We start from the raw sequence: 12,977 nt of genomic DNA on the forward strand, positions 1-12,977 counted from the left end.
TCCATTTGAACCTGCAGCTACCTGTGACTTAACTCATTAACCAAGAGTATCGTCTCACAGCAGATCTGTGCTTACATCAGAGCACGCTGTGAGATGGTAGTAACTGTATGCAGTTAAAGCCAAGTCCCTTCCACAAGCACATCTAACTTTATAACTTTACAGCCATATTGTAGCTCCACTGTGAAAAAATAAGTTGAAAAAGTACCTGAACGTTTACCGGTACTTTCTCAACTTACTTTTCAGTGTGGAGTTACCTGATGTTTATATTTGACATTTCAGAGAAGATCAGCTATAAATAGAAGTAACTGCAATAGTTAAGATAACCACTCAGTTAATGTGATACTGCACTATCATCTGGATTTGATAGAGAAGCCCAATTATAACTTCAGGTATATGACGGTCCTTCCTTAAATACTTGGCTATATGTCTTTAACCTTTGGGCTGGTAATCTGTATTAATAATGTTAGCATCTCCAAGCCTGTTCTGCTAAACAGATTATTTAAGCTGTTATGCAGTTTATCACCTTGTTTAACTCCATTTGGAAACTTGAACAGTATTAAACCAAACAGCACTTGCTCGATATTTACACAATGTTCTAAATAAATTTCACATTTCCATGACCTTAACTTAAGCATTTTTCTCAATTTCAAAAATAGCTGTTCTACAATAAGCAATTGAACTGTTCTTAATGTTATTGGTGTTGTTTATGGCTGTAAGCTCACCTTGACTGACTCGTAATTTGAAGGCTTCAACTGTATTAGCTTCCATTTCTAAAAACTTCTCACCTGAAGTGTTATTATCCCCATCAGCTTGAATTAAGGTGTTTTCTTCTGTTGTATGCAACAACAAAGAATTTAAGAAAGCAGTAGTACCCACAACAATGCCATGACTGCTTGCGGTCGATGCTGAACTTCTTCCTTCCTCCCCTTCCTCCCTTCCTTATGTATTTCCGGTATTAATTTGACTGAGGAGTTCTCATGCATCTTTCACTACCGAGACCAATGTCTGGGTAAGATTTAACAGTTCAGCAGGAACTGAGTGGATAGTTAAATCCAAATTTGAGTTGGCGGTGTAAGAGATTTGCTTCTGCCCTGTCATTGCTTTGCAACTAGCGAATAAATTCCACTATGGTGTTACTGCACAGATTTCATTGAGTTGTGCTATTGATGCACATTCCTCTCACAGAAGCAATATGAGCTTTTTTGCTATCTTCAGATAACAAACATGCGTTTATCTCAGGCAGGTAAAATTTACTGATCTGGCTTTTGTTTTCTAATTTATTTTAATTGTATGGAATTCCATATACTTGACAGGACTGTCTGTATCATTCTTAATACTAATTACAGGGAGTAAAAGCCTTTCTGTAAATTGGGTTTTTACTTTGCTAGGAAGCCAGAGGCAATTGCTCCCTTGTAGCCCCATTAATGCTTGGGGAATAAATCATCCTGTATTTTGGTTAGATCATGCAGGAAAATGGTGCATGTTATCCAAATTTTTCTCCTTATAATTACCTTTTTAGACCAAAGAAAATGCAGTCACTCAGGCAGGGTGGTTTCTTTAGACTATGATTTGTAGCACTAATACAAGCATCTTCAGCAACTAAATGTCCAGTTATGTGGACATAGGGCCATGGTCACAAACTATTTGAGTAGAGATTTGAAAACTGAGTTTATCTGCAAATAAAATACCAAGAAGTGAATCCTTAATAGGCTAGGATTTAGTTTGCCGCCTTATGATATAGTGCAAATGAGACATTGCATTGTGAAACTTCTGCCAAATACAACCATCAGTTTAAATTACGCCTCTGAGAGGATGGAGTTCTTTTAAGTTTGTTGTTTTGTTAAGATATCTTCTGGCATTGTTAGTTAGCTTTAAGGATAACTTAACTAATAACCATTCAGTTCTGGCACCCAAAGTACACTTCACTAATCCCCCAATTAGCATAACCCAACCAAAAGACCCCATACACATGCACTATGCATATATATATATGCCTTACTTACTCAATCACTATCGCTCTTTTGGACTCCACTACTTTTATCCATCCCCCTACCCCACCACTAATTCATTACTACACCTCGTTCCCTTCATCACCCTCACACACACACGCACACACACACACACTAACCTAAGTAAACCAACAAACCCCAATAACATCCCATCCATTACAGCTAACCACCATCTACAAACTCTCATGTTTTGTTTACTTTGAATAATTCTGTGTTGTACTAGTTTGTATATAGAGGAAAAATATAACCTTCCATGCTGTTATGGTCATGCAATTTGCAATTATAATCTACACTGTATTACCTTTTTCTGTTTTTAAACTATTATAACTTCTTTCACTTATGTTCTGTAACTCATGGGCTGCAGGTGAAATAGGTCCTCTTTGGATTAGCCCACTACTGCAAACAACAACAAACACAAACTTCATATTGCCAGTGATGATTGTTTTCACCAGTTTGGGTCTCTCTGCTCAGTGTCATGTTGTATCAGTGCATTTTTGCATGCTAGCTATTATGTTTTCCCTTACAGTCGGCCAGCCTGATGCCTCCTCAACCTACACCCAATTAGCCCATTTATTCTTTGGGGTGACAGCCAGGCAACCCCAGACTACAAAAGAGCCCTACAGGCTGTATGTTTCTGCCTGGAGTCAGACTATTGGGGTTCCACAACAGTAAATATCAAGTGGTAAGAAGGAGGAGGAGGAGGTCAGCTTATTGTTCTAGTGCTGGTTAACTTTCAGAAAAATAGTATTATGCATTGAGTTGTAGACAATTCTGGCACCAGTTATTAGTCTGTGTCAGGATTTTTGAAGGATGTTTGTGTCTTTGGGGGATTCTATGACTGCACCTATTTTGCAGTCATTTGTGAACCTGGTCAGCCAGAGGACTTTCAGAGTGGCCCTCATTTCAGAGAGGTATATGTCAAAAAGGAAAGGTCCCAGCACCGAGTCATGGGGGACTCCACTAGTGACTGGCCTTTTTGCTTATCCTAAATTTGTGTCCTGTGTGTGATCCAGCTGAATATCCTGCAGGTGTTGTAGAGGTTTATACCTAATTTTGTGAACTTGTGTGCATTGCCTGTGTGGAATATTGTGTTGATTACTTTGGCTAGGGTTGAGGTAGGCAATATGCACCATTTTTCCCTCTTCCATTGCTTCTGTGACCGTCTCAAAAAAGTCCACCAAGTTGAGTAGACACGACCTGCCCTTGATGAAACCAAACAGGGTTGTATCCACTGTCTAAAGGTTTTCTATTTATTTATTATGTCCATAATTATTCCTTCTATGGCTTTATATATGAGACTAGTCAGGCAGATGGGTCATTAGTTTCCTGGGTCTGTGGATGGCCCAACTTTGTGCAGGGGAGAACAATTGCCCCTCTCCATAAACTTGGCACAAAGCTAGGACTGAATAGTTCTGGTGGTCCTGTTATGTCATGTTTCATGCTATTAAGAAGACATCCGTAATTATTATCAGTGTCTGTGTGTGTGTGTGCGTGTGTATGTCAGGTCTATATTAGGTGATCGAAACTTTAGGTAATCGAATACCTAAAGATCGACACCTAAACGGCGAAAGCTGTAAACGTTGAACGGCCACTTCAGCGAATTCTTTTGTAGGAAAAGAATTTGCTTGGCCGTTATCAGGAATCTGCCCTTTTCTCCACTGTAGAGTGATCGTGGAGTTGGTATATTTAGTTAGGGGGGTGAATCACCCCACTTGATTAGGGTTTGAAATTTTTTTTCTCTCCAGCCAAGCAAATTCTTTCCCTATGAAAGAATTTGCGGAAGTGGCCGTTCGATATTTACAACTTTCGCTGTTCTGGTGTCAAGATTTAGGTATTCGATTACCTAAAGCTTCAACTTTATAATAGACCCTGTATGTCTGTCAGGGGCTGCATCTATCACGACCCAAACCAACAAATGTAGTTAAGTTGTATTTTATTACATCTCGGAGTAAAGAAAATATGCACATTTTTGATTATCTTCTTGGGAAGTGAAACTTTTTGTATTGATTTTTGAGGCTTATTCCTTTCTCATATTCAGTTGTTTGGATTTAGTGGAAACATATTTATTGTAATGGGCTAATCTATGCAGGATGCATACAGTAGCTATTAATACATCTGAGTGTATGTCTAGAAAAAATTATGAGAAATAATACCATAAAATAACTATTTTTCTTTTTCTTTATATTTTATATTATAATAACTACCTTAGAAGTAGATAAATGAATGCAATTGGTTTATGATACCAGCCATAATATTCATGTCAGTATCTTGGATATTTAGCACAGCTGTTTGAATCTTTGCTGGTGTGGAACTCTGATTTGATTTTATATAAGGAATTTGTGGAATATTTGAATCAAAATTAGTGGGAAATTGAATTTACTCTTACCTACAGTTATGGCAGGATTTCTTTTGTGAATGTGGGGATTTATTGCCTGCAATTCTTGGTATTTTATGATTTTGTGTCTCATTGTACGTAAGACACTGTTATTACTGGGTATAGCAATTTCAATGGTCTAAGCAACTTTTGTCTAATTTCCTGGACTCTACTGTATCTGTTTTTCTTGCATTTAGTTTTTGAACTGTTGGTAATGGGAGATCCCATGTGATATAAACATCATCATTCTCTATAATGTTTTGTGGCTCATGTTTCCAGTGCTTCTCAACCATGTCATTATTGCAGTGCTTGCATAATCCCCAGTGCGGCAGTCTTGCTGCATTATGGCTTTCAGTATACAGGCCCTCTGCCATTACTGTATTACACGCAGTAACAAGATGTGCGTTGGTTTCTGTTCTTTTTTACAGATCCTGCATTTAACTGTATTTCCCACATATTCAGTGGACTTTGTGAACCAGTGTGTAAATAGTCCACTGTCCTTGGCTGCCATTATTAACTTTTATTTTTTTTTTATTTTAATTCACCTATCCTTAACCATTCCAGCATCAAGTCCTGATTGATATGAGGTTGTTCCAGGATTTCTCTGTATTTGCCACAATATGTATGTCTTTTCCATATTTTCTTCTTCTCCTTATATTCTTCCTTTTGTTTTTTGGCACATTCTGTTGCTGTCTGATTTTTGTCTACTTGCAGTAGGCAGAATAAAGTGGTAAGAAGGGAGTGCTGCATTGTTCTGAAACAAAGTCTTAATAATTATGCAATTATATCTTCAGACATATGAAGATGTTGATGTATTACTGCTGGATATGGCTTTGTTCCAAGTCGGACTTTCCCAGTAAGCAAATGTTAAATAAATTATAACTAATCTGAACAGGTATAGGGATTGGCACTACCTCTAAGTGGGTATCCAGTTGTCTGGGGCAAAAAATGCCCATAGAATGATATGCAACTGGAGAAGTGTAGTATACTTTGCTTTTATGATATCTCAGAAGCCATGGGAGGCCAGAGGGTTATGATCTCTTATCAGATAGCTTTACTCTGGAGAATTTATACTGAATTCTGTTGATCCTCTGCAAAAGTGAGGAAGCTTATTCTGAAGTATACTGGGAGTTGTAGGTAGGCATAATGGTGTCTGGCTTACAAACATAAGATGTGGGGTTTGATTCTCATGTGAGGTAACTGATTGGATTTGAAATCACCCACAGGGACAATTAGCCTAACACTATTCAATGAACCTATACAAGTCTAGAAATCATATATATATATATATATATATATATATATATATATATATACATACATACTTCTATATATATATATATATATACACACACACACACACACACACACACATACCTACATATATATATATATATATATATATATATATATATATATATATATATATAATTTGTAAAAATGTTTTGTTTTGGATGGATGGCTATTGGTTCCTGGCACACGGTGCTTTGTAGGGGGTTGCAGAACAACAATTATGTCCTGTGAGTCGGGCAGAAGAGATTGTTATCCAACAAACGTTTTGCAGGTTGCGCTGCAAGAGATATGGTCCTGCATATTAAACTTAACTCAAATGGGTGCTGGGTGGAACCTTCCTACTCAGTCAGGTGTGGTGCTCAAAGGTGTTATACAGTGTCCTACGTGCAAGCCAACCCACCCCACCCCCATCAGTTTTTTCCTGTTGTGAACTACTGCAATTAAAACATATGTAGTAATTTCCTGTATCACACAGTGTTAGTCCTTACAACATCGTAAAATAAGTGGGTTCAACAAATGTAAAATAAAATAAATAAAAAAATAAAATAAGTCATGGTTTTTGCAAGTTGCAACAACTGTGAGAATCTATATAGCTTCCAAATGTAAATCCCCTGAAAATGTATTGATGGATGAATCACATGGGTAAGAAAGTCACCACTCTAGTAACCCAAAAGCCCCATAAGATAGATGTATTTGCCTCATTAACCAGTGATGCTATGGCTCAGTAATATCTAAGTGTTACACTATTCTTACTGAATTACTCTGGTCTTCTAGCAAATGCTAATGGCTCTGTTTTACGTAACACCAGCACAAGGTAATATAATGAATGCCTACTCAACAGGTTATGTGCAGCAATTATCACTTGTGTCTGAGCATGCAGAACTTTGTAGTAATGAAAATGCAGGTCATTATCACGTTAACAATAAGTGTTACAATATAGCACTGAGTCATTATCACTTTTCAGGTAAAACGGTCAGCAGCTGTCACTGTTATTCACATAAGTAGAAGTCGTTACCACATTCATGAGTGCACAAGCCAGATTTGGGCTTTTGTCTACGTGGAGTCAATTCAAGCCAACCCACCCCCATAATTTTTTTCCTGTTGTGAACTACTGCAATTAAACATATGTAGTAATTTCCTGTATCACACAGTTAGTCCTTACAACATGGTAAAATAACTGTGCCCATGAGCTGTACAGATATCACAGTTTGTTTAGGACTTAGGTTATGAAAGTTATTACATTTTTTCATATTTGGCAAATAATTTTGCTAGGGAAGTTGTCAACATGCTAAGTAATACCTCATTTTGAAGGCAGTATCATTATGTACAACATGGTAAAAAACTGTCTGTTGTAGACATGTACAGATATCACAGCTTTTTTAGTGCTAAGGTTATGAAAATTATAATATTGTTTTCGTATTTTATTGAATTACTTTAAGGAAAGATGTCATTTTGAAGACAGTATCGGTACATGCAACATGGTAAAAGAACTATGTCTGTATGCTGCACACATGTACAGATATCACAGTTTTTTTAGGACTTAGATTCTGGAAATTATGATTTTTTTTCATATTTTGGTAAATAACTTTGCTAGAGAACATGTAATTGTGGCAAGTGATACCTCATTTTGAAGGCAGTGTTGGTCCTTAAATCACAATAAAATAACTGTCTGTATGCTGTACACATGTACAGATATCAGAGTTTTTGTAGGACTAAGGTTATAAAAATTATGATTGTTTTCATAGTATAGTAAATAACTTTGCAAGGGAGCATGTCAATGTGTTAAGTAATACCTCATTTTGAAGACAGTATTAATAGTTAAAACATGATAAAATAACTGTGTGCATATGATGTACACATGTACAGATACCAAAGTTTAACATGTAGGTTATGGAAATTATGACTTTTTTTCATGTTTTGCTAAATACCTTTGCAAGAGAGCATGTCAGTGTCCCAAGTAATACCTCAATGTAAAGACAGTATTACTCCTTACAACATGGTAAAAGAACTGTGTCTGTATGCTGTACACATGTACAGATGGGTCCCCTTCAGTCGATCGAACATTTACAAGTTTGAACCACATATGGCCAGACCATATGTTCGAACTTGTAAAAGTTTGATCAGACTGAATGGAGATCTCTGTACAGAGCAGAAAGGGAAGATTTCCCATTTCCACAATGTAGTGCGATCTTGGAGTTGGTATATTTAAGTAAGGGGGTGTGTGGGGTGCAGGAGGAGCGTAGCCCCTCTGCTATAAATGTTTAGTTTTGTGTTTTTTTGTTTTATGTGTTTTTATTTCAGTGTTCGAACCTTTATGAGTTTGAACATATGGTCTCAGCTATATGTGGTTCGAACTTGTAAAAGTTCGATCTACTGAAGTAGATCCGTACTGATATCACAGTTTAGTCTTGTAGGATTATGAAAATTATGCATTTGTAATATTTCTAATTTTTATGCCCATATCTTTGCAAGGGAGCATGGTGATGACACATATAATGCATCATTTTGAAGCTGATATTGAGCCATACAACTTGTACACTGATATGTATTCTCTGTCTTACAAGTGATGAGATATGCTTTGTTTAACAGTTATGAGAAATATAATATTAATCATATTTATGTGATTATCTCCATAAAGGAGCATCACACAGTAATGGTTAAGGTATCATTTTAAAGCTGACATTTATACAAAGAAATTAATTATAAATTGTATGGGTGTACGTGGCACATTCACCAAGATACTGTGATTTGTTTTACCAAAAAGGTAAAAAATATGGACATTATCAGCATTCCTTGGCAAATATTTAATAATGACTTAGATGCACACTATCAACATTTACACTGTTGGAAAAGTCCCTGTCTGCTGAACAACTTTCACATTTACATTTTTAGTCTTGCTCTTATGGTTAAAGAGTTATGAACATTTGTTTTGTGTATGGTATTACAAATGGATTATGTGAAAATGAGCTCAGGCTGCACTGTTCCTATGGTGGAAGTAAGCAGGCAGCATTTTCAGAGCTGCTTCAGAGTGAATGAGTTAAACTTTCTTTCTTGGAAGACATTACTTCTCATAACCATCACTTGGGTGAGGGGAGTCTCCGAATTAGAGGCTCTGTGCTCTAAATCACCTTACTTAGTTTTTCATAAAGACAGAGTTTCACTCAGAAAAAACCCAACCTTTCTTCCTAAAGAGATTTTAGAGACCAATATCAGCCAGTCCGTAGGTGTTCCTGTATTTTTCCCAAATTTTTCTAATAAGGGTGTGTATTGCCTGCACCTTCTGGATGTGCATAGGCAATTACATTTCCATCTGGATAGAACTAACAATTTAGACAATCAGAACAGTTACTTGTATTCTTTGCAAGTGGAACTTTGGGCAAACCTGTGTCTAACGTTACTCTGTCCAGATGGTTAAAGGATTGCATATCTTTCATTTACACGAAATAAAAGCTAAGACTCCCTATGCCAGTGAAGGCACATTCTACCAGATCTATGGTGACTTCAGCTGTTTTTCATTCTAAAGCTTCCATGTCAGAAATTTGCGCAGCTGCAACTTGGGCCAGACCACATACCATTATTACTCATTGCAAATTGGATATGGTGTCAAAGGGGAGAGCCTTCTTTGGTTCTATGGTTCTCAGGAATATTCCTCCATAGGGCCACCCAGGATCTAAGGTAGCTGAGGACTCTGTCCCACAAATCAAGAATAGATGAAGATTGACAACGTCAGATAAAGAAGTTATGTCTTACCATAGCATTCCATCTGTGTTGTTGATCTTCATCTATTCTTGCATCCCTCCCACCTGCCCCCTCCTTTAGATTTCTGGTGGAGTAACATCCTGTCCTGGGTTGTTATTGTTAGGGATGCCTTGGACAAGGTTTCTAGCTTATACTAGAGTCTCTTCCTTATCTGATTGCAAACTCGATCTGAGGTAATGTGGAGAAGGGGCATTGTGGCTAGACTTGCAACTCTAGAGATTTTTTTTGGCTGACACGAGCTATCTATTGGCCGGATCGATTCTGAGGATCGGAACCATAACCCACAAGTCAAGAATAAGTGAAGATCGACAACACAGATGAAATGTTATGGTAAGACATAACTTCTTTTTCATGTACTTAATGTAATATTCCATCTGTGTTGTCCATTTTCATTCTTCCTCAACAGATGGGTTCAGATCTGATCCTCAGATCTGACTCTGCCATTACTAAAGCTTGTAGTAACCAAAATTCTCAAGCCTCTCCCTTACCCATAATTCACCAACCCCAAGTTACCTCACATCTTGATTGCTGACATTAACCAGAAAGGAAATGTTTAACATGCATAAATATAGAAGTTGTAAAATTGCATATGCTCAGTACAGAAGGAGACTATATCTGGAGAGCAATATCAAGGACAATGATGTCCCTCAAACAGCTCATTCTTCCAGAAGTTTGCAAACAGAAAGGATAGGGGTTGGTGGGTGGGAAGTTGAGGAAGAATGAAAATGGACAACACAGATGGAACGTTATGGTAAGTACATAACTTCTTTATCTTATGTTCATTTTCATTCTGTCCACAACAGATGTGACAGAGTCCCCAGCTACCGATAATCCTGGTGGGCTCTAAGAATGAATATTCCTGAGCACAGTTGAAACAAGTGTTGCTCTCCCCCTGGAGACCAGATCCAACTTTTAATGAGTAATAAAAATATAGGGAGTAGCCCAAGTTGCTGCTGCTCATGTCCATGGACACACTGGAAAGAAAAACTGAAGAAGTTGCCATGGACCTAGTTGAATGAGCTCTTATCGGCTGTGGTAATCTAATGCCCAGTTTTCCACAGACAAGTGAAATACAATCAGTTAGCTATCTGTCTAAAATTACTTTTGCCATTGGTTTGCCAAATTTCAGTTCTGCAAAGGAAACAAATAACTGGTCTGTTTTTCTGATGTCTTTTGTTCTGTGCAGATACAAATGTAATTGTTTGTGAACATCTAGTAAATGTAACATGTATTCACCCTTGTTTGAAAATTTAGGGTGGAATACTGGGAAATTAATGCATTGATTAATATTAGATTCCCACAACACATTGGGAAGGAAGGGGCCATTAGTTTGTAGTGTCACTCTATCCTTGTGAAAGATCAAATATGGAGGTTTAGAAGACAAGGCTTGAATTTCTGAAATTCATATAGCAGAGGTAACGGCTACTAAAAAAACAGTTTTCCAAGTGAGATACTTAAGGTCACATCTACCTGCTGGTTCAAAGGGGGAAATGTATTACAGCTTGCAGTACCAGACTGAGATCCCATGGGGGAGTAGGGTCCTTAAACTGAGGTCTCAAAAGTAGAGTGCCTTGCAAGAATGCTCTGCACAATTTGTGAAAGGCTACTGCAGAACCTTCGAAACCAATGTGAAAAATTGATATTGCTGCTAACTGAACTTTATTGGTTAAGGAACTAGCTCCTTCTTTAAAAACCAAGGCTAAAAACTCAAGTATGTTATGTATAGGAGCTGAAAAAGGCCCAACATGATTTTGTTGTACCCAGTAAACAAATCTTTTCCATTTACTTGTATAAAGTTTTCTTGTTGATGGTTTATAGGAAGATAAAAGAATGTCAGAAAGGGGAAGAGATCTTCAGTTGTCTGGCTGTTAACAGAATTGGAGAAACCAGGCCATCAGCCTAAGATGTGAGATGTCAGAATGGATCATGCCTGTCAGGTGAGACAGGAGATCTGGAGTCTGATTGGATCCAGGATCCAAGATGAAGAATTAAGTGAGGCAAAGGAAAGGAATCCAAATTTGTCCAGGCCAGTATGGTGCAATGAGGATGACTTTGCTCTTTAACCTGACAGCTTTCTATAGAAATTTAGGAATTAATGGGATTGGTGGATTGGTATAAAGTAGACTGGGGGGCCATTTGTGAAGTAGAGCATCTCTTGGTTATTCCTCCTGTGGGGGGATTAGGGCAAAGTGGCTGCTGCATTTGTTATTTAGGGGAAAAACAAAAAGATTACAGCAAGGCTGGCCCCATCGATGAAAAATCATTTTCATCACGTTCCTGTTGAGAGACAACTTCTGAGGTAGAAGAGTGCACCTGCTGAGTTTGTCTGTTGTCACATTGGAGTTAACTGGATTGTGCATTGCTATGAGAAAGCAATTGGATAAGATCACCCATTGCCACACTCTGAGGACTTCTCTACTCAAGGGGTATGATCTGGTCCCTCCTTGTTTGTTGATGTACCAAACTACGGACATATTGTCCCTTTGAACTGCCATTGTCCCCAGAGGGAGAGCATCTTGGAAGTTTGCAACACTAAAAGCACTGCTTTCATCTCTAGGACATTGATATGCAAGTTGGCCTCTTCGGGGATCAAGTGCCTTGAACTGTTTTTCTCAGAAAATAACTCCCCACCCCAACTTGAAAGTGTCCATAGTCACTATGGCCTGGGGCTCAGGGGGAATGAACAGATGACCTTGTACAACCTGATCTGACTGAATCCTGAGATCTCTCTTGCATATCTGGGTGATTTATAGAGTCAACATGGGTTGGTAAAGTATCGAACATCATTTTGCTAACATCCATTTGAGAATCCTCATGTAAAATCATGCTAAAGGTACTAGTGTTATTGCCACTGACATTGATCATAGAGCTTGATGGACCAAGCCAGATGAAATCTTGGTACTGCAGATTAATTTTCTGACCTGTGATCTTATAGTTTGAAATCTTGAGAGAGGTGGTGAAGCTGTCATTGAATATGTGTTGAAAATTGCTGCTATAAATTCTAAATTTTGGGTCGGTTTTAGTTGAAACTTGTAGTTTATGGTTATTCCCAGATGAGAGCAAGTCTGAGGAACCTGATCTCTTGTCCATATCAACTGATGCCCGATCAGGGCAGTATTGAGCCAGTTGTCTAGATATGGAAACACCCATAATCCCTGCAGTCTCAAGTGAGCTGCCACTACTGCCATGCATTTGGTGAACACTCTAGGGGCTGTGGTGAGACCAAAGGACAGAACTCTGAACTGGTGATGACTGGCTCCCAGCCAGAAGTGTACGTACCTTCTAGATTGTCTGTTCATCTTTATGTGATAGTGCACATCCTGAAGGTCTGTCGAGCACATCCAGTCATCCTTCCCCAGAAAAGGAAGAGTGGACTTAACTGTGACCATCCTAAACTTTGTGTGTCATACTGACTTGTTCAATTTGCTGAGATCCAAAACTAGTATGCAGTCCCTGTCTTCTTTTGCACTAAAAAGAACCTTGAGTAAGTTCCAGATTCTATCTAATCTGATGGGACCTCTTGGATGATTCTCTTTTCTAGC

Source organism: Protopterus annectens, chromosome 2.part2, assembly GCF_019279795.1.
Source record: "Protopterus annectens isolate FY-2018-M chromosome 2.part2, PAN1.0, whole genome shotgun sequence".
NCBI classification, from domain to species: Eukaryota; Metazoa; Chordata; order Ceratodontiformes; family Protopteridae; genus Protopterus; species Protopterus annectens.